Here is a 21803-nt window from a genome sequence, read left to right on the forward strand (position 1 = left end):
TTCCCCTAGGGGCCACACGGAAAGGACCTCCTGCTTCATCTTCCATGAAAGAGAAATTTCAATTGCCCAGACCAGCCTGTTTCCAGAGTGGAAGCATCCCAGCTGACCGAGCTGGGCTCACTTACCCTCACTTACCCCAAACCCAGACTTGCAGAGCTGGAAGAGGACAGGTGATTGTTTGGCAAGTCCCTAGAAGCCCCATGGGTTCCCATGGTGAGCTTCCCGAAGCGGATCCTGACTCTAGGGTTTGGCGTCCACCCACAAGGTGCTTGTCACTGATGTCACTACAGACGGTCTGATAGTCGCCGTCATATTTGTCGTGTTAAGATCGAGGGCGACAAACCTTTTTTGTAAAGGGCCAGAGAGTAAACATTTTAGGCCCTACAGTCTCTATGGTCTCCATCCCAACTACTCATCTCACACTGTAGGCCAAGGCAATAATAGCAGCCTGAGACAATATGCAAATGAATGGGTGTGGCTAGGTTCCAATAAAACTTTATTTATGGACCATGACATTTAAATTTTACATAAATTTCACTTACGAAATATTCTTCTTCTGATTTTTTCCCCCCAGCCATTTAAAGATATTCTTGTTCAGTGGGCTGTACAGGGGGGAGTGAAAGGGCTGGATATGGCCCCTGGGCTGGGTCGGGGGATGGGAGTGCAGACTTTTCCAGAGTCAGGAGCTGTCTCTAATAGGATAGCAATTCTGTCCGGGGAGACAATGAGTGCTAAGGCCTGGAAGCCATCTCAGTTTGGGTTTTCCCTCCAAAGCAGATCCTGAGGCAAGGATGTGGGCACAGTTTATTTGGGATTTGGTCCCAGGTAGCAAGGAGGGGGGAAGGGATGGGTTAATGCTATGACAACTGGGGTCAGTCCTCTATGGCTTTCCTAGAGACTGACACACCGAGCATTGTCTCCAGGGAAGGGTGAAGAAGCCGCCGTGTTGCCATTCCAGTTCCTGGATGCCACTGCCCGAGGTCGCTCCGGAGGCATTAGGTCTCGGGCACCTCTGACCCTGCTCCTGGAGGTGGGTCAGGGATGCTCTGTGGCCATGGCATGTGCTCAGGCGGAGACCCAGGAAGTCACTGGCATGAATGAGAACCATCTGCACAGGCCCCCCGGGGAGGACAGTGGTGATGGGGTGAGGACAGGGACACCCTCTAACTGGAAGGGCGGCTCGATAAAAGATCCTACATGATTCTATCATCCTAACTGACAGGGGACCACATGGACTCCTTTAAACACACCCCAGCAACGCCTTCTCAGTCTGGACCTGGCTGCCCTGACCCAACCCACACCACATTGCCCACTCTGTCCCTCTGCTGCTGTTGGGACTCTGGGATCCGTCCCACACATCACCTGTGGTCCCACTTCTCTCCTCCCTGAGCTGGACGCTCTCTGAGGTTACCCTGCTCCGACCCCCAGGGCCCCGCCCTCCCAGGCAGTGCCTCTGCAGGCCTCGCTCACTCCCCACTCCCCGGGGATAAACCAGAGCCAGCCTTGGCCCATTTAAGTGCTGTGAAAGGGCATGGCCCCGGGGCCAAGTCTTTACTCAACACTTAATTAATCAATCGCCACTTACAATATAATATCTACCTTTTTTTTTTTTTTTAAAAGCATTGACTATATGTCTAGCCTTGTGCTAAATGCTCTCCGCACATCATCTATCACCCTTCCACACATCCAGGGAGGCAGCTTTTGTCATTCCCACTCAGCAGACTGGATTAGGCAGGTCCCAAGATCACAAGGTCAGCAAATGCTGGGATTTGAACCCAGATCTATTTCCAAAGCCCCTGTTCTTCCCTTCAAAATCGACTCTTGTGTCATATTTGATACATAGACAGTAATATGCACAGGCAGTTATGACCAGGGACTGCGGGAGGGGAGTTAGAGTTTCAGTTTTGCAAGATCCTAAGAGGTCCAGAGAGGATAGCGGTGATGGTTGCACAATAGGAAATGGCTATGATATGGTGACTTTCATGTGATATGTATTTTGCCACAATAAAAAAAATTGAAAAAAAATATACAACATACATGCCAGTCATGATGCTAATAGTGAAGTATACATCTGTGCATCAGCATCATTAGGATGCTATCTATTTGCCTCTCCCTTATTTCAAATCCTTGCCTTCTCCGTCATGGGTGGGTACAGTGGAAGGGTTTGGGGATTATCAATCCTTTCTTTAAAAAAGATCTTATTGAATCAATATGTATTCTTAACAACATGTTGTTTAGTCCCACTTTTTTTTTTTTAGCTTTTCAAAAACAGCATCAATATATGTAGGATATATATCCTCTGTGACTTGCTTTTTTTTTTTTTTTTCATTTAATGTTAATTCTAAGACTCCTCCATGGTGATAGTGCATCTATTTCATGGCTTAATGCTATTCCATTAAGGGAATATATCACAATTGCTCAATTTTTTTTTTCTGATTTCTTCTTTTTGTAATTATAAACTGTAAGCCCACTGGGGTAGACTGCTATTTTTCAGAAATATTCACTACTCCTCTCTGGGGGAAGACTATTATGTTTTCCCCCTGATGATGGTGGCTTTGACCTTGGGACTTTCTCTGGCCGATGAAATGTGAACAGAATCAGTGAGTGTCCCCTCTGAGCACAAGCTTTCAGCGTCGGCGTGAGATTTGCCCCTTTCTCTTTTTCCTGCCAGCGTCTTAGATAGAGGCTGCTCCGTCAGCCTGGGTCCCGGAATGAAGATAGCACAGCTGTACTGGACGGGAGTAGGAGTGAGAAACTCTTGTTTGAAAGCTGTGGAGATTCGGCACCATTTGTCACTGCAGCATAACTGATCCTATCCTAACTAATATATCATATTCTTTCCACTGTAACCCAGTGATTTCTGGTGTAGGGGTCAGAGGTTGCCATTTTTCTGCAAGACTGAACTCGTCAGTAACACATAAAGCCGTATTCAACAGGTTAAATGGGGTCTCACCCCCTTCTGGTATGTGTATTGACAGTGACTCATTCACTAACAACTAGATAGTGCTTTGAAGGTAATTAGCATTTGGGGGACCGGTTGGCACCTTTGACCTGAATTCTGGGGTCCTTCACTTTCCTCCTCCTTCCCCCAGGCCTTTGAGGTTAACACTCATGCACAGAAGGTCCAGGAGGCAGAGGGGGGCAGGCTGGAGCTTCTCCGTCCTTAGGGTCCCAGCGCTGGCAATGCCAGCTGACACACAGGAGGAAAGAGTCGGGGAACAAGTCTGGGCTGGGGCTTTTGTGCTGGAGCCTCCCAGGCGGGGAGGCTCGCAAAGCACTTCCCCAGGCAAGGCGAGTTCACCCCAAACCTCGTAAAGGTGCTCATGTGCTGGAAGATGAGACAGGAATGTGCCCGAGTCAGTTCTTTTCCTTTTCTCATTAAAGCCGCAGCAATGAGGAAGGACACATGGAGCTGCGTTGTGCGTCCCTGTTTGTTCCCCATGATCACCCAGAGAGGCCGTTAGGAAAGTGGCTCATTCAGTGCCATTTTCGTTCCTTGTCACTTTTCTTCTTGTTGCTTTTTCTTTTTTCTTTATTCCTAGTTCTACGGAGGGCCCCTTAACTATTCCCATCCACACAGCCTGCCGACTCCTGCATCTCCATACCCACACCACAAGGAAACTGTAATGAGAGAGAGAGAAAGAGAGAGAGCGCGAGTGTGCGTGCAGGGCCAGAGCGACTAATCCATCCTAATGATAAAGATCATTATGGACACAAAGAAGGAGGGGAAACAGCACATTTCATTGTAATTAGGCTCGAAAGCTCATTACTGGGAGCAGGGACGGAAAGTGATCAAGTAGTTGCACCCTGAAAAATGCCTCCTCCAGATTCCGCGGAAGCATGGCAGCAAGGCCTACAGCGCAGGGCCCACAGCTCTCAAACCGGGGCTCCCTGGGGCCGTGCTGGGGGACAGGATTCACAGGGAGGGCTGTGAGTGTTTTCTAAGAATCTAAAAAACACTTCATGGAAATTACTATTTTACTCCCGATGACCCCGCATAGGCAGACAAACAAAAAATGTCCAGCTTCTTCGTCTAGGGCTGGAATTCTATCAGCCTAGTGGTAATACCGGCTCACTCAGACCAATCAGAGGTCTCACCAGTTGTTGATGACATTGTAAGAATTTCTGCGATCGCAGTGGTGGCCCAGGCTCCACCTGGGATCAGGGTGTTCCTACGGAATGCAGCCATGGATTCTTCATGGGGAGGCTCATGCTCTGCACAGCCAGCCAGGTCTTGGCTCCATGGTACGGGGGAGAAGAATACGTTATCTCATCAATGTAGGGGAAAAAAATCTTTCAAAACCTGGGGTCCGTGAAGAGTCAAATAATAAAAGGGGTCCTATATAGGGAAGGGGGAGGGGAGTGAAAGTGGAGAAAGGAAGGGTCCTTTACTAATACCAAGCGCTATGCTAACTGCAATACACAGATAACCTCATGTAGTCCTCACAGTCACACCTGGGGAGCTGTGGTGGTGGTGGGTCACACTGCAGTTCATTTACCGAGTTTTTATGAGCACCTACTAGGAACTAGGCCCTGTTCTCAGTGTTGGAAATACAGCAGTAAACAAAACAAAGGGTGTGCAATACACGAGTAAACACACACGTGTTTAAGTACATATGTGTATATACTACGTGGGTGCATGTCTGTGTATACGTGTGTATGTGTGTGTGTGTGTGTGTGTGTAATACGTATGTATGTAATTCCCAACTAAAGGTGATTTTATCTCCTACAGGACATTGGGTCTATGGAGACTGATTGTCATGACTTGGGGAAGGTGCTACCGGCGTCCAGTCAGTAGAAGCCAGGGGTGTGGCTGGGAGAAGGTGGTTTTTGAGAGAGGACCCTTGAATACACTGGCATCGGGGATAGAGTGGTGACCAGACATAACGCTAACAACATTTTAGTGCAACAGACAGGCATTCAACCAACAGTCACATGCATAGATACATGCTTAGCGTTTTGATGAACGCTACGAAAGACAATAGGGGGCAACAGTGACAGTCTTTGAAGAACCTGGCTGAGATTGGTAGACTCGGAGAATATTTCGCTGGAGAAGCGAGGACACTTAAGAGGGATCCCGAACAATAGTAGGAGTCAACCAGATTGGCGGGAAGGGGGATGAGTGCTCTCCACAATGAGCTCAGCAGGTGCAAGGGTCCAGGGGCAGGCGCTGGGAGCTCTGGAGAATCGGACCGGAAGCCAGACTGGCTGGGGAGAGGTGTGCAAAAGGAAGGCAGGAAGGGCCACCCTTCCCCAGGCTGCACTCCTGGGTTAACCTAAGCGAAAGCTCAGTGATTATCTCATTTCCAGATTAATAAAGGAGAATTTAGGGATAATGTTATTTTTGTTGACTCTTGGTAACTTGTTAAAGCGTTTTTTGGAGAAGGCGCGCATAATGACTGGATACCAATGGATAATAGCTTCCTGCCGGGCATTTTCCTGTGCAAATAACGTCCTGCTCTCCCTGGCTGACCCCTCAGTGAGCACAGCTTTATGCTGCATGGTAAATGGTACTCAGTCTCAGGGGCTACGGTCCCCTCTGCCCTGCCCCGTGGGCCGATGGCTTCCACCACCATTGGTCCCGCTCCCAACCACACTCCTCCTTTGCAGGCTCTCCGATAACACCGCTTCCTGCTCCATTATGGAAACTGTTCAGGGAAATGCAAGAGGTTGGTCTGGCCTCCAGCTACACACAGTGCAGATCTCTGGACCAACAGCATGGGCTTCGCCTGGAATTTGCTAGAAATACAGAATCTTGGACCTAAGGGCGACTGAATCCAGAGCTACTGAATCAGAGTTTGCATTTCAATGAGAGCTCCAGCTGATTGCCATGCACATTGAGTCAAGAAGCACTTCTCTAAAAAAAAACCCTCCAAAAATGCACTCCATTCTGGGTTTCTATGACTCCAGAGACAAATCTCCCCAATTTGGAGAACTTGACAGTATATATGCTCAAATCAAAGCTACATAGTCCACACTGCTGTTATACATTAAAGGCTGATTTCATTCTTTAATTCAATGGCACAACAGGAAGGGATGTGTTGGTGTTGGGTGCTCTCTGGGCTTCTTTATTTACAGGCCGCGGAACCCTGGGCGAATGCTATCCTCTCTTTAAGGCTCAGTTTCTTTATCGGTGAGATGGAGATGTGCGGAACAGATTGGAGCTGCGGACCTGAGAGAGGAAGGCTGATCATAAACAGGAAGGCCCGGGAACTGCTTAATGACTTCAGGAAAGCAAGAGATTTCCAAGGGGGTGGTACACAAATACGTGGCGTGCTAATTGCAGAATCACAGCTCAGAGTTACAGCAGGACCCTTCACTGTCTCTATTAGAACTATTTTCCTGGTTCCTTAACTAGGATTCTTGTCTGTGTGTGTGAGAGGGAGATGAGCAGGCTTGGAGGGAGGGGATGGGGAATAGTCTTAAATCCTTTGAAATTGGATCCAATGTTGTGGGTTTGTGCATTTTTAAAATAAGTTACACCAGATTCTACCCCAGGGGTAAAAGATAGGGGCATGTAAAGATGCCCCCTCCTCTTTTTGGGTCTGTCTCAGGGTTGCATCTTTGGGAAGGGCGCAGCTTTGGCGAAAATGGTCCAGGCACCGCCATGGCCTGTATTTATTTTCCAAGGGGAAGGATCATCACTTCCATCAGAGTCCTAAGGAGCCCTGTGCCCCTCGACTAAAGTGCTTAAGAACCACTGCTAGAGGGGCACCTGGGTGGCTCAGTTGGTTACGTGGCCGACTCTAGATTTGGGCTCAGGTCATGATCTCAGGGTCATGAGATCGAGCCCTGTGTTGGGCTCTGAGCCCAGTGGGAAGTCTGCTTGAGATTCGTTCTCTCCACTCACACATTCTCTTTTTCTAAAATAAATAAATAAATCTTAAAAAAAACAACAACAAACAACCCAACAACCCACTGCTAGAGTTATTAATAATGGTCAAGGAGCAGCTTTGTAGACAAATTCCTGAGCTTGAATTCCATTCCCCACTGAATGACCTTTGACAAATCCCTTTGCTTTTCTGTGCCTTGGTTTCCTCAGCTGTAGAAGGGGGATGATAGCAGCACCCACCTGGCAGGGCTGTCATGAGACTTAAGTGAAAATAATCCATGCAAAGTTCTTAGGGCAGCCTCAGGAAGATCAGGTGCTCAGTAAATGCCAACTAATTTTTAAAAGTGCTCTGTAATTGCTTTTATTTTTGCAATCATTCTGACTTGCCCTCCTGAGTGCAGGGAGATGAAGGGAGGTTTTTGGAAGAGCAAGGTTTTGATGGATGGTGCTTTGAGGAGCTGAACTCTAAATGGCACCTTGTTCTTACCCTGAGTCCTCAGAGTTGGTGTGTCACTTTGCACGACCTTACTCGTGTACTCGAAGCTCTGACCTGCCAGAAATAGTAGGTTTAGAACAGTAGGTCTTCGTTTATCAAAACCATCTGTGTGCCCAACCCTGGGGAGGTGGTTTCCAGGCATCATTTCACACCCTAACAGCCCCCAAACAGGCCAGTCCCTCTGCTACAGACAAGGAAACTGAGGCTTAGGTAAAATAAACAACTTGCCCCAGGGGAGAAGCTAACACACAGAAGAGGAGTTCTAATTCAAATTCAGAACTGTCTCACCAAGCCACCCTTCAGAAATTTCAAATGGGCTTTTTTTTTCCTAGAAGAACCTGAAATTTTGCATTTAAATATGCTCTAGCCATAATTATTCAGAATGACCCTCAGAGTCACAGTAAAATATGCAGTCCAGTCTTAATGACCCAACAGGCATTTGTAGAGTGCCAGCTCCAACGGCAGCTCAAACTAGATCCAGAGAGACACACAGAAGGAGCAGAGACTAGTTTTTGCCCTGGAGGCGCTCATAACGCATCTAGAGAGGGAGAGGAAGTTGCCACCGCCACCACCCGCGACAGCAGCAACTTGGGGCTTAGGACAATGCCTAGCACAGAACCAGCAGTCAGTAAACACTTGTGGGTGAAGGAATAAATGAACAACGGAAGACCAAAGCCAGGTGGCAAACAGTGCCATGGTATGGGTGGCAAAAGGTCCTGTCTCCTAGTCTTTTTCAAGCTTTAGGGTCCCCAGATGCTTTTTACAGCCCTCAAAAGGGGCTCTGCCTCCTGGTTCTGCCATCGTTTCACCCGCCAGCTGTGTGTGCTGCCACCTATTGCTGCACTCACCAGTCATGACAGATGTTGGGAAGTGGTTTGCTGGTGAGCTCTCTGCCCGGTCACTTTGCTGGCTTTTCTGGTACGACTGGAAACACCCTGCTTATCAGGAGAATTCACTCTTGGGAACGTTTAGCTTAACCTGGTTGAGCATGATGGGTGGAGGATTGGTCACAAGTAACCAAAGAGAACACAGCATTGCTAGCAAAGGGGACAGGGCTGTTAGGCTGTTTCCATGTGCTCTGAGATGAGCTCCATGCCCACGGCAGGACACAGAGGCCTCGAGAGCATAGGACAGGCTGTGGTGTAATTCTTCCAAACCAGAGTCTCCCCCACACTAGACTGGGAGCTGCTCAAGGGTGAGGGTTTGTCTCACTGTTCTCCCAATCCCTGGCACCAGTACAATTATGTCCCAGCCCCTTGAATCTGGTCTGTTGGTGATTGCTGTGACCGGTGACATACAGAAGGAGGGATATCATGTGAATTCTAAATTAGGTCCTGAAAGGCCTGCAGCTTCCCATTGTTTCTCTTAGGAAACTCCCTCTTGGGTGGCTCAGTGGTTGGGTGCTTGCCTTTGGCTCATATCAGGATCCCAGGATCCGGGATCGAGTCCCACATTAGGCTCCCTGCGAGGAGCCTGCTTCTCCCTCTGCCTGTGTTTCTGCCTCTCCCTTAATCTGTGTCTCTCATGAATAAATAAATCTTAAAAAAAAATAAAAAGAAAAGAAAACTCCCTCTTGGAACTCAGTTGCCATGCTCGAAGACGCCCAGGTGACATGGAGAGACCACAGGCAGGTGCTCTGATCATCATTCCCAGCTGAGCCAGCCTTTGAGTCAGACCAGCCCACTTCTTTAGATGACTCAAGATACCATCTTGGAAATGGACCCTCTGGCCTGGCGGGTCAAGCTCTCAGCTATCCGAGTCAGCTTCAGCTGAGGCCATGGAACTGTGGAGCAGAAAGCAGCTCCCCCAGCCTCGTTGGGTTTCCTGACCCACAAAACTCCCGAGCAGAATAAAATTATTAGTGTTTTACGTCACTAAATTGGAGATGGTTTGTCATTCAGCCATGGGGACTAGAACAACTCGAGCCAGACTGTGTGGGTTCGAACCCTAGCTCCGCTAATTATTACAGACATTTCCCAGAGAAAGCCACTGGGCCCCTGCAGGCCCTGACTTTCCTATCTACAGAATGGGCATCCACAGAGACTCTGTCTCGGAGAGCGGTTGCAAGCGCTAAGCGGGAAAGTGTACGTGAAGCATTTAGCACGGGTCTGGTGCAGAAGCGCTTGCGGTTCTCTTATCATCAGCTCAGAATTTTAAGGGGTACCTCTCTTTTGTCCTATCACCTCCCCCCACTCCCTGGAGCCCCCGAGCATGTGACAGAGCCTCTATCCTAACGCGGGTCTAGGCACTTCTGTGTGCTTGTCTGCAGCCGTCGGGTGTCTGAGAAGCCCAGCGTAGGGGCCCACCTGTACTGTGACTTACTTTGCAGTCCTTGGCATGGGATTTAATCTTTCTGAGCTTTTTCATCATTTATAACAAAAGGTTAGAAAGCCGTAAGGATTTATGAGATAATGCGCACAACGTCCTTAAGGTGGTGGCTCTCACCCGGGGCCCATTCCGTTGTGGTCACGGTCTCCATGAGGACATGAGGCCCCGAGTGTATCTTAGACACGTCCACTCCAGGAGGGAGGGTCTTTATTCCTATACAGTCGCACACATCTGATTATACTCTCATCATCCATTTGGGAACCTGCTGGTCCTTACGGAGGTGGGTCCAGCTCTGTGGCACGGATTTTTCAGAGCTAGGCTTTGAGTCCATCTGAGCCAACAAGTCCGCTTCCTGAATGATTGTTCCAGTGAGAGATCCAGGCTGTTTCAACCCTGAAGCCAGTGCAAGCATCGCCTGATGCTGATGGACTGTGATACTGACAGATCGTATCCGGCTATTTTCCTCTGGAAAGCTGGCAGAGTGATATTTATAATGTTGATAACATCCTAGAATTATTTAGTCTCATAAGTAGCATTGAAGAGTTTACAAAGCACTGGATATAAATAATCCCACATGACTTCTCAATCATAATCTATGTAAACTATTGATGAATGATTTTTTTTTATTGAGTATTTTCTATGTGTTAGGAACTATGCTAAGGGCTTTACATGTATTAATTGACTTAATTCCAACAACAAATGCACATGAATGGGGTATTTACTCCAGTCTTTGTTACCTAATGAGAAAACTGAAACTCTGAGAACCAGTGACCTGCCTGAGGTCGCTAGCCAGCTACTGACCCAGTTGGGGTTTGAAAGGAGACCTTATTCCAGGGCCCAGGTGCCAATGTGACACCACACTTGTGACAGAGGTCCGTCCTGCTCGTGGCAGGTATGCGTGGGCATTTAAAGGGAAAGGAGAAGGCTCTTCATTTTCTTTGCAAAGTTGAGCTGCAAGAAGATTACCTTTCAAGAAAAAAACCAGGGCGAGGTCCCTCAGAAACATGAAGCCAGGGCCAAGAGGCCACTCTGGTGGGGATGAGGTCATTTCAGGCGCCAGGAACCAGATCAATATCCACCACAAATTCTCCAGGAGGTTCATTAACACTCAACTGACTCTCCTATTCTCTCTGGGATGCAGGAGGGAGAGGTGTCTCTCCAGCACCTGGGTCAGGGTCGTGGCCAACAGGCAACTCAGCCAGGAAGAAGGCCCAGAGCAAGGGAAGGGGCTATAGAGGGTGGACACACGAGTGTCTGGAGGTCTCTGTAATGGTCCAGCTGAAGCTCCAATGGCCTTTCTCTTCCTTGACCTCCTTGTCCTCCTTGTCTCCTGCTGGTGGAACTTGGCTGGATTTCACCATAAAATCTGGAGTTGGGGGCAGCTCTTCTGCTTTGGGGAGGTCTCTGGCTATCCATCTTCTGGACCAAGCCATTCATTTGACAGATGGGGGAACAGAGGCTTGGGGAGGGGAGCCTCAGACCAAATGCAGAGAGATTCTTCTAGAGCAGTGGTTCTCAAGTAGGGGTAGGTGGGTGGGAGGGCTTTGCTCCCAGGGGTCATTCAGCAATCCTGTAGACAGTTTTGGTTGCTTGTTACCTCTAGAGGTAGAGACTGGGGATGCTGCTTGTCATTCTATGGTACATAGAAGAGCCCCAACAAGGAATCACATGGCCTCAGAAATCCTGGTCTGAATCGATGAGCCCAGGTCTGTAGGGGTGTTAGGCTGTTGGGGTCAGAATCTACCAGAAATTGTTGTTCTATTTTAGAGAGAAAAACGTTGAGGGCAACCAAGAGCTATGCACTGCTATGCACTGTCCTCAGTCAAGCCCATCTGGGTCAGAGCTGGGGCCTGAAGCCAAGCGCCACGTGTAGGTTGGTTGGACTTCAGCCTTCTTATCTTTCCACTTTGCTACTTTGCATAAGAAATCCATCCCTCCCCCTCAATTACCGCATAATCGTTCGCGTAATGTCTATCTCTCCCCATGGGCTGTAGGGTCCAGCAGGACATCTGGGGCCTGGCATGGGGCCTGGCATATAGCAGGCACTAAAACGTTTGTTTAATTAATGAAAGTATTTGTAGGATATTCACGATAACTGTGAATATCAGATAAGACAACAGGCTTTATTGAGCGTGTATTTCTTAAGTGCCAAGTATTGTTCTCCATTATATCTGTTACATTTTTTGTTCCCGGGAGCCTCATAAGGTAGGCGCGATTACTACTGCCATGTTACAGACGTGGGAACTGGAGTACACAGAGAGGGGGAATGAGCTTGTCCTAGGGGACCGGGGTAGGCAGCGAAGGAGCCAGGATTTGAACCCAAGCTTTGGAGGCCTCTGGAGCCTTTCTTCTGACCGTGACTCCGCCTTTGGAGAATCAGCTCTTCTGGGCTAGCTGAGCTGGCTCCATCTGCTTCTCTTTCAGTCCAGGGATTAGCCTATGGCTTTTGTCTGTCATAGACTCTATCTACCCTTCTGGCTATTGTGATTGGATCAGGGGTGGGCATGTGGTTAAAGGTGAGCCCATCAGAGTCCTCCCTGGGACTTTTCCTGGAGCTCCTAGAAAATATGCTTTCTGTTCCTTGGAGATCCCTAATGTAAGGATGATACTGGAAGCCAGCTACCTAGCTACACGGGAGAAGGCTACCTCGGCTGGAGAGAATGGGGACAATATACGAGGGGAACCAAAGGAAGTGGAGCCACAAGTTTTAAGGTGGGAGGAGAATGTGAAAGAGATGAGGTGACCCTGCTTAGCTCCTGGACCCAGCCATACCTGAAGGATCCACCCCAGCATTTTTAATGACCTGAGCCATAGTTATTGCATTTGGTGGTGGTGGCGGCGGTTGCTTAAGACAATTCAAGTCGAGTTTCTCTCACCTGAAACTCACGCACATTTGACTAACACAAGTTGGTTTCAACTTGCCCAAAGACCTCTTTATTTTGTCTGGTTATGATTCCAGAGTGAATGGCTCTGCAGTATCCTACGTGGTAGACCGGGCTTTTCCAAATCCAGACATGCCCACTGGGGAAAAAAAAAAAAAAGCCTGGAAGGGGATGATAACAGCTGACACTTATTAAGCATTATGTGGCAGGCACTGTTCTCAATGTTTTACATAGATTCCTCACGAATCCTCACAAGCACATGACTTGTCGGTACATCGTCATCATTATCATCGTCCTATTTTTTTTTTAAAGATTTTATTTATGTATTCATGAGAGAAAGGCAGAGACACAGGCAGAGGGAGACGCAGGCTCCATGCAGGGAGCCCGACGTGGGACTCGATCCCAGGACCTCCGTGGTCACGCCCTGGGCTGAAGGCGGTGCTAAACCGCTGAGCCACCCAGGGATCCCATCGTCCTATTTTATGGATGGGCAGGACTCTAAGGTGCACAGAGAAGGCAAGCAATGTGCTCAAGGTCACAGAGGCGGTAAGTAGCAGCGTGAACTTGACCCCAGACAATGTACCTGCAGACCCCCGCATCTAACTACTCCACGACACCATGTCTGCGTCCCCTGCACAGTCCTGCAAAGAAGTGATGGGCATGGGCACAAGCCCGGCTCCTGCCTGCACACCCAGGGCGGGGCTTCCCCACCATCTGTCCTCTGCTTCGTGGCCACGAGCAGGTTCAGCCACAGCCCGCAGCAGCCGCCGACCCTGAGGCCGTCCAGGTTGCCGGCTGCATCTGTGCAGGTCGTAAACACGGATCAGACACTGGACAGGTGACAACCGAGGTGGTGATATGCCGGTGAGATCGGGGACAGGCAAATGATGACACTAACGACTACGTCAAGCCACCTCCTCACCTCGTCTTTCTCGCCTTTGCCACGAGCCTCTCCGGAGCCCTAAGAGGCGAGATCGTGACATCTGCCATGATCACAACCCCGCTTGGTCCCCTTCTTCCTCCTCTTCTCAGCTGAACTGCCTTCCATCTCCCCGATCACGGGAGGGCAGCTGTCCCCCATCACGCTGTCACCTCGCGGGGCGTGAAGCTGGGCACAGCCCCCGTGAGAGTCTGTGGGCAGCAAATCTTTCCGAGCCGCTCTGTGTGTGCGACAGTCATGCCTGGGCTCAAGCGCTTTCCTTCCAGGGAGGCAGGACGCTCCCGAGACGGATCCCAGAGGGACAGGTGGAGGCGGCGGCGAGCTGGGAAGTGTCAAAGGATCAGCTCTGGGATCCCTGGGTGGCGCAGCGGTTTGGCGCTATCCTGGAGACCCGGGATCGAATCCCACATCGGGTTCCCGGTGCATGGAGCCTGCTTCTCCCTCTGCCTGTGTCTCTGCCTCTCTCTCTCTCACTGTGTGCCTATCATAAAAAAAAAAAAAAATGTTTAAAAAAAAAAAAAAAAGGATCAGCTCTGGAGGCAGGCAGGAGCCTGGGCTGCAGTCGATGCCAATCGCCCTGGTGTAAATACTCTCACCACCATCGTTCCGAGCTGCCAGTGTGAGGCTCCCCACGTCCTTGAGAGGTTAGCCCTGGGCTGCCACGAGCCTGGCACAGCCGACTCCAGAACCCCTTGGGTGGGAAGCCCGGTCCGAGCCTCAGGCCTCCCAAACTGCCTGATTTTCAGTATCAGGAGAAAGGAGAGGCTGCTTCACAGCAAAGAGGCTTTTTAATTTAAAAACAAAACAAAACAAAAACAAAAACGTGAAGGACAATGCAAGACGGGCTGACTGACTGGGCTCCAGCCTCCGTGCTTCCTGAGGAAGGATACCCAGATAAACCCATGAAAAGATAAATAGCACTTTGCATAACATCTCTAGCTCCCCGGACTACAACCTACAAGCATCTCAAAGCTTTTCTCACTTGGCTTCAAAGTGGAAGAGAATCACCAGGATGCCTGCTTGCAGAGGTAGGTGGCTCTGCAAATCCGCTCTCCGCAAAAGGCAGGGATGTTTGGCAAAGCGGCGGTAAGGCAAATGCAAATACAAAACCAAGTGAATCCAGAATCCCAGAGCTGGCATTTTTTTTTTTTCTCAGTCCCCCCCCTCCCGCCCCCGTTTCCCTCCTCAAGCCTCCAAAAGAGGAAAAATTCAACTGAGAGCATTATGGGTAATCACAAGGAGACTAATGAAAGCGGGACGCCAAGATTCTAATCTTGTAACGAGCAGAGGTCACAACAACATTTCTGGGCTAACCCTGGAATTTGGGAAAATGGACAAGATTGGTCTTGATGGCTTTTGGTTCTGGCATCCAGGGCGTCAGGCAACATCTGCTTAATTGCTGGGACAGGTGAAGGGATGCTTCAGTGAGCCGCATTAGTCAGGTTAACCTTCCATCCACCCATCTCGTCAGCCAGCTGGCAGTTCATGCCAACACTCCTCTGAACAGTCCAAGGTCACCACTGACCTTCACGCTCTTAAACCCAACGGTCAATTCTCCAGCTTCATCTTACTTAACCTCCCAGCAGCATCGAACGGTTACTCTCTCTTCCTCGACACACCTTGCTTCCGGGCCCCCGTGCTCTGCTGGTTTCTTCCTAGCTCGCCTGCTCCTGCTCCTTTCCGATAGCCTTTGCCCGATCCCCTTTCTCCTTCTGACCTCCACATGTTGGCGGGCCCAGCGCTCAAGCCTTGGGCCTCCTCTCTTCTCTACCCGTATCCACCTGCCCGGTATCCTGGCTTTAAATACCATCCCTATGCTAACGAGCCCCACATTTATACGACCAGCCCTGACCTCTCTCTTCAATTCCAAACTCTTGAATGACTCGTAGACACCTCAAACATGACATGCCCCAAACTGAACTCCCGATTTGCCCCCACCCTACACTTTCTCAACTAGTTCCTGCCCTTCCTCCTTCCAGCTCCTCAAGCTAATATTCCTGAAGTATCCTTGACTTTTCTGCTTTCCCCTACCTCACGTCCAATCTACAAGTAGAGGGAGTCGGCAGGGATGGAGGGGCAGAGGGAGAGCCATAGGCAGGCTCCACGCTCAGTGCGGAGCTCAATGTGGGGCTTGATCTCATGACCTTGAAATAACGACCTGAGCCAAAATCAAGAGTCAGATTCTTAACCAACTGAGCCACTCAGGTGCCCTGAATCCACCACTAAGTTCAGTTGGCTCTACCTCTACCCCAAATCCCGAATCCTGCCACTTTGCACTGTTCCCTCTGGTTCCATCACCATCACCTCTTCTTGCCTGGATTTAGTGCCAGGCCTCCCTATCTGTCTTCCCCCCTGAGTATCTATTATCAACACAACCTAAACATATACCAGATCCCCCATCCCTCCTCTTCTCTAAACCTTCTACTGGCTTCCCACTTCACTCAGAAGGAACCCAAACCTTATAGCAGCCTTGAAGGCCACCCCCTCTGGGCTCCCTCTGGATTCATCTCTGCTTACATGGCCCCGACACACTGGTCCAGCATCCTCACCTCCTTCTCTTCTCTGGGCTCATCCCTCAGGTCCACGCATGGCTCAATCTCTGGCTTCCTTCGTACTTTCTCAAATGTCGCTTTACTAGAGGCCTTCCCCCCACCATCCTTGTGAACTAGCTTCCGCCCATGGCACTGGGCTCCTTCTCCTGACTATTTCTCTCCACGGCACTACTGCTATTTGATATTATTTTAGTCATTTGTTTTCTCGTGTGACGTTCGATTCTCCTCTTTGGAACATAACCTTCATGAAGGCATCTTCATGGTTCTCTCTCTAACTGCTAGAACAATGCCAAGTGCACAGCCAGTGAGAGGAGAATGAATGGATGAGTCTGTCCATATAATTTCCTACTGGGAATTAGGTTCATGGGAGGTCCAGTGTATTAACTCTTCACATGTGGAAGGAGATGTCCAGAAATCAGCTTCTTTTGGGGTCTTAGGCCTTCCTGAGATCACTAGTTACAATAATAATAAGCATGATATGGACTTATTCATGTAACATCTGGTCCCATCCATGGATCTTTCAATTTAGGCGTGTGGTGACTAGTCCTTTACCGCCCTTTACAAAGCAATTTCACATTCATGATTCCATTGACTACTTCATAGCTGGGCTGCCTGGTATGGCCGCTACTAGTCACATGTGACCCTTTAAATTCAAATTCAAATTCATTATAATTAAATAAAATAAAAAGTTCAGTGCCTTAGTCACACTAGCCATATTTCAAGTGCTCAACAGCCACATGTGGCTAGTGGCTGTCATACTGGACAGTGCAGACATAGGACCTTTTTATCACTGTAGAAAGTTGTTTTGCACAACAAAACATTAGTTGGTTATGACAGTAGTGCTGTCATATAACCAACCCATGAAGTACTTTTTCCCATTCTGTAGATGGAAAAAAAAAAAAAAAACAAAAAAACCCAGAGAGGTCCTACAACCAGCATGAGATGGAGGCTAGCCTTGAATTCTGGCTTTCTGACTCCAAGTCCATTTTCCTCTCAAAGCAGGGTGGTTTCAGAGCTGGGTCCCCGAAGGCTTGTGCCCTAAGTAATTCTGCTGGCAGTATTGCAATCAAGCTGTTTATCTATCTGCAGGTGATGGCCTCTTGCCATGTTGTCTGTGCATTATTCACGCCCCTTTCTCTGGCAACAGCAACCCCCTTTTTCCTGGCCACATCTCTCTCCCCTACTCTCAGTTCACGAGCCTCAGGTGGGGTTGACCCCACTCTGATTCCAGGATGAGCTTGTGACTCAATTCTGGTCCTTCAGAGCACTGTTTCTCCTGCATTAAGTGAATGAGTGAAGTCAGAGAATTAATAATGCTACATGGCATCAGGACCCCCACACACGCACACTGCTGTTCATGCAGGTGCTAGGGTCCCTGCAGGTGACGTCTCTGGTTCAGACTGGGGCAGTGGGGAAGATGCCCAGAAAACTTCTTCCTTACTTCTCCGTCACAGGCCCACTAATAATGATGGCGGGACATGCCTCATTGAGATGACAATTTGTGACTGATTTCAGTGCTATGAAACTCCAGACCAGAGCTACTTAAATGTACAGTTCTCTCCAGTTCCCCTGCTCCAAAAGAAAGCGGGTCCTTCAGCCCCCTGGCCTCTGGGAGATTTGTATACGAAAGGAAAGCAGGGCCAGCTTGAAGCCACACTTGCCTCCTTACCTATCGCCAAAGAAACCCATAGGCTTAGGCAGAAGTGCTTCCACCCCTGGGGGGTCAGGTGGGCCTGGACAAAGACCAGGTCAGCTGAGCCCAGGGTAGATGGAAGACTCCACCATTCCCTGGTCATCAGATGAACTTCCTGGATTACCGCGGGCCCCCAGGCAGGTGTGGGGAGCTCACTGACACGAGGAGTCGTAACTTCTCACCACTCCTGGTTGGCCTTGGTCAGGGCTCTTGCACGTGAGGTTGTAAAGTAGGTTCAGCAGGTAGTGATGAGAACAGCATGCCGGCAGGCCCACAAACACCGTACAACCCTCAGAGCTACTACCCTGGGTTAGAGCTCACTATGCAACAACTCTCATGCCAAGCTCCCCTTCCCACCATCCTCAGCTCATTAGACATCATAGCAACTCATGAGAGTGTCGTCATACTTAGCCCCATTATACAGATGAAGAAACCGAAGACCAGAGAAGTTAAGCCATTTGATCAAAACCACACAGCAAGTTAGGAGCAGAGCTGGGACCCAAACCCACAAAGCCTGTCCCAGCTCCAAAGCTGGTGGTCTTCACTTTTGAGGAGAAGGGACTTAATTCTCCCAGAGTTGAGCCCACAGACCCAACCCTCAGTGGATCTGCCCAGCAGGATCTGAGGGTCAAAGGCCAAGCCCAACCTTGGATGGATTCTGAGACTTTCCGCAGAGATGAGATGAGGTGAGACAGAGTCCTCACCTCAATGGGGGAAGAAAAATCTGAACTTGTGAGTTTTCTCACCCTTTTCTCACTCCTCCCTGGAGACTTCGGGACGAATGGCAAAGTAGTGTGGGGCAGGTATGGGGCATCTGCAGGAAGGAAACGGCAGAGGGCAGGGGGCTGGCACCGCCTGGCAGCCACCGCATGGAGCGAGGCTCTTAATAACGCTGGATTTTTCCAGCAGGTCTGCTTGCTAATTAAAGCTGCTCCTCGCAGCCTCTGCAAAATGAAGGCGCCGCACCTGAAAGCCTATAATTTGCCAACAGGAAGGAGAACAGAAGCAAGGATTCAAACGTCACCCCCAGCCACGGCTTCGGGATATCGATTAGCCAGACACGGAGCCAAACCCTTGCTTTCAACCCCCGCAACCCAATCAAGACCGGCATTTCTCGCCCTGCCACGCAGGGAAGACCTTTGCACACGGAGCTGCAGGCAGTCCGGGGGCGGCGACATTTGCCAACCCCACTGCCGGGCTCTGCTTCGCGGAAAACACCATGGCAGGGGAAGAGAGAACCACCACAGAACTCGTCCGGGGACACCGCGACGCCCCAGCCACAGGGCCTCGTGACTCATGGGACGACTGGTCTCCGGCCGCGGCCTGTGATTAGAGCCGCGCTGTGCGGAACAGACACCCGGGCCCCTGGGCTACGTGTCCACGGCCCGGGGCAGCCCCCGAATTGTGTTCATGCGGGGCAGGCCACGCAGGGTCCGAGCTCGCCCCGAGAGGCCAGAAGAGACATCAGAGCCGGGGAGAAGCTCGAGACCCTCCAAAAACGCAAGTGGCGATTTAAAGAAACAGATGGGAAGGGCCGACGCGGGAGGAAGTGGGTGTAAGTGGGAGGGCGAGCTGAGGCTTTGATCCCAGGCTGGGGCCGGAACTGGGGCGTTCCCGCTCACCAGAACATTCCAAGATGCCAGCAGGGACTGTTCCCGGAGGGCCCCCCCGCCCCAGCTTCCCGTTCAGCAATTCAGGGCCACCAGCAACACCACGGGGCTCCCTGGACGGAGCGGGAGGGGAGGGAGAACAAGGAAGGGGAGCTAAGCCCAGCAGACGCCCCCAAAGTCAGTTTTCACTTCCTGGCCCCATTTCTGGAAGGACGTGCGGGAGCGAGGCCGGCAGCACAGGGAGTCTCGACTGGATCCCTCAAACTCGAGGCTTGTCCGGGGGTTCCCAGGTCACGTGACTGCAGGCTGCCCCGTTGAGAAGGGGCAGCGGCCAGGTGCTCACTTGGCGCAGTGACCCCCCCGCAGGGGCGTAAGATCTCAGCCTCTGGGGGCCATCACCTGGGCTGGAATCCCAGGTCTGTTCTGCGCCGCCTTGGGGGAGTTGCTTCAACTCTCTGAGCCTCAGTTTCCCCATCTCTGAAATGGGACAGTGTCAGAACGGTGCCTGACACCCCGTGAGTGCCCAGCGGATGCAGCGGCGATTAATAGTGGTGGTGAAACCCAGCGTTTCTGGGGGGCGTCAGAACAGTTCCCCTCCGGCGGCCTTGGAGGCAGCTCTGGCTGTGCTTCTGTGGGGTCGCCCCGCGGGGAGACTGTGCTGAGCACAGTCCAGAACCTTCTGCACATCTCAGGCTCAGCACGGCAAAGCTGAGGGCGCAGACCCCGGCCCGAGCCCACCGGTCCAGGGCGGCCCACCTGCGCTGCGGTGCTCTGGGGGCGTCTCCCAAGGCGCCGAGCGGGGCCGACCCAGAAGGCAGAGACCTCGCTAAGGCACCGGGCAGGGTGGCCGCTGGTGCCATTCACGGAACAAACACAGTCCCCGGGAGACGGGTGCTAGGAGCTCCCCCACGTTGCAGGGCAGGGAACAGGCAGAGAGACGCGAGGGAACCCGCCGTGCCCGTGGTCCAGGGAGGGGATGGACGCCCCCAGACCCAACGGTCACTCTGCCTCCGGCAAGGCGGCTGGAGTTGGTCTCGGGGGAATTGAATGCTTGGAGCTTTCTGGTTTGGTGCCCTGGTCCCCTGGTTTCCTTCTCAGCCCACGCACAGCCTTGGTGCAGACTACATCTCCCCACCCAGCGGAGGGCGAAGGGGAGGGACGGGAGGGACGGCTTGGCTCCAAGGCACGTTTCCATGTTCCACTGCTTGGGGCCTGGCTCCCCTGCCCCTCGGGGGACCCTGGCTCGGCCCTATCAAGCCCTGCGGCCCGGGAGGCCTGGAGAAAATGAGACTGACCTTGGGGTTCAAGGTCAAAAGGTCATGGCAAGGTGGGGCTGGGGGGCTGGGGGAATGGCCCTCCTCACTCAGCTTCCTGCTTCTGTTCTCCTTTCATTTTTTTTTTTTAAGATTTTTATTTATTTATTCATGAGAGACATAGAGAGGGGCAGAGACACAGGCAGAGGGAGAAGCAGGCTCCATGCAGGGAGCCCGACCTGGGACTCGATCCCGGGACTCCTGGACCACGCCATGGGCCAAAGGCGGTGCTAAGCCGCTGAGCCACCCGGCCTGCCCTGTTCTCCTTTCAAATGCAAGTTTATACCACAGTAATAATGGGATTCTCTAGGCCACCAATCCCCACAGAGTTCTCCCCAGCCTAGGGTCTCCCCGCAGGGAACTCCACCATGAGAGCCTCAGGCTAGGTGTGAGGATGTGCACGGAGCCAGGCCGGAGGCCTTCAGAGGGCTGGAAGGACCCTTGGATTTCTCTGGGCTTAGCAATTTTAGGATTAAGCATTTTCTATCCGTTAACTCAGTGCCAGGCTCCAGGGAGAGAGGGATGATAAGGAGAGAGCATCCATCTTACTCCGCAAGAGCGTATGGGGCGGAGGCGGGGGCGCTTCCTTTCCGTTCACCTGCTAGAAATAAGGTGATTTACTGAACACGCCTCTCTGAGCAAAGTCCTCGCAAAAGAGAAGGGCAGGGGGTCCAGAGAGCTTACGACATGGGGGCCTCATCCCATGGGGGTGACATGCATCATCCACTGGCATTTTCAACTGACCAGTGAGCCATGTCTCGAGGCCTTTTAGTGGAATGGGACCACCTTTTAGTGGTTGCTGCTTTTTTTTTTTTTTTTAAAGATTTTATTTATTTATTCATGAGAGACACAGAGAGAGAAAGAGAGGGAGAGGCACAGGCAGAGGGAGAAGCAGGCTCCATGCAGGGAGCCTGATGCAGGACTCGATCCCGGGACCCCAGGATCACGTCCTGGGCTGAAGGCAGGTGCTCAACCGCTGAGCCACCGGGCCGCCCAGTGGTTGCCGCCTTGTTCCCCGTGGTGGAGGTGGTGCCAGAGGCCAAGAGAGGCTCACTGCACAGCCACGCGTGGCCAGGAATGTCGCTCACTTCAACGACTACCGCACATTATCCTCCCGAGGTCCCACTGATGCCAGCGACGATGCCAGGCCTCGAGGA

The 21803-nt window shown here is 51.1% G+C and overlaps 1 protein-coding gene and 1 long non-coding RNA gene across 6 annotated transcripts in view; both read right to left on the reverse strand.

Moving 5' to 3' along the window:
* The window catches only part of KAZN (kazrin, periplakin interacting protein), a 1010042-nt gene that overhangs the window by 174677 nt on the left and 813562 nt on the right, over positions 1 to 21803 (reverse strand). The gene's annotated exons all lie outside the window — the stretch shown is intronic.
* Positions 6003 to 8300, reverse strand: LOC144314914 (uncharacterized). The gene is made up of 3 exons (XR_013380764.1): positions 8177 to 8300; positions 7320 to 7382; positions 6003 to 6172 (listed from the first exon to the last, which is right to left on the reverse strand). It is a non-coding gene; the product is annotated as an uncharacterized LOC144314914 (long non-coding RNA).

Source organism: Canis aureus, chromosome 5 (assembly GCF_053574225.1).
Source record: "Canis aureus isolate CA01 chromosome 5, VMU_Caureus_v.1.0, whole genome shotgun sequence".
Lineage (NCBI taxonomy): Eukaryota > Metazoa > Chordata > Mammalia > Carnivora > Canidae > Canis > Canis aureus.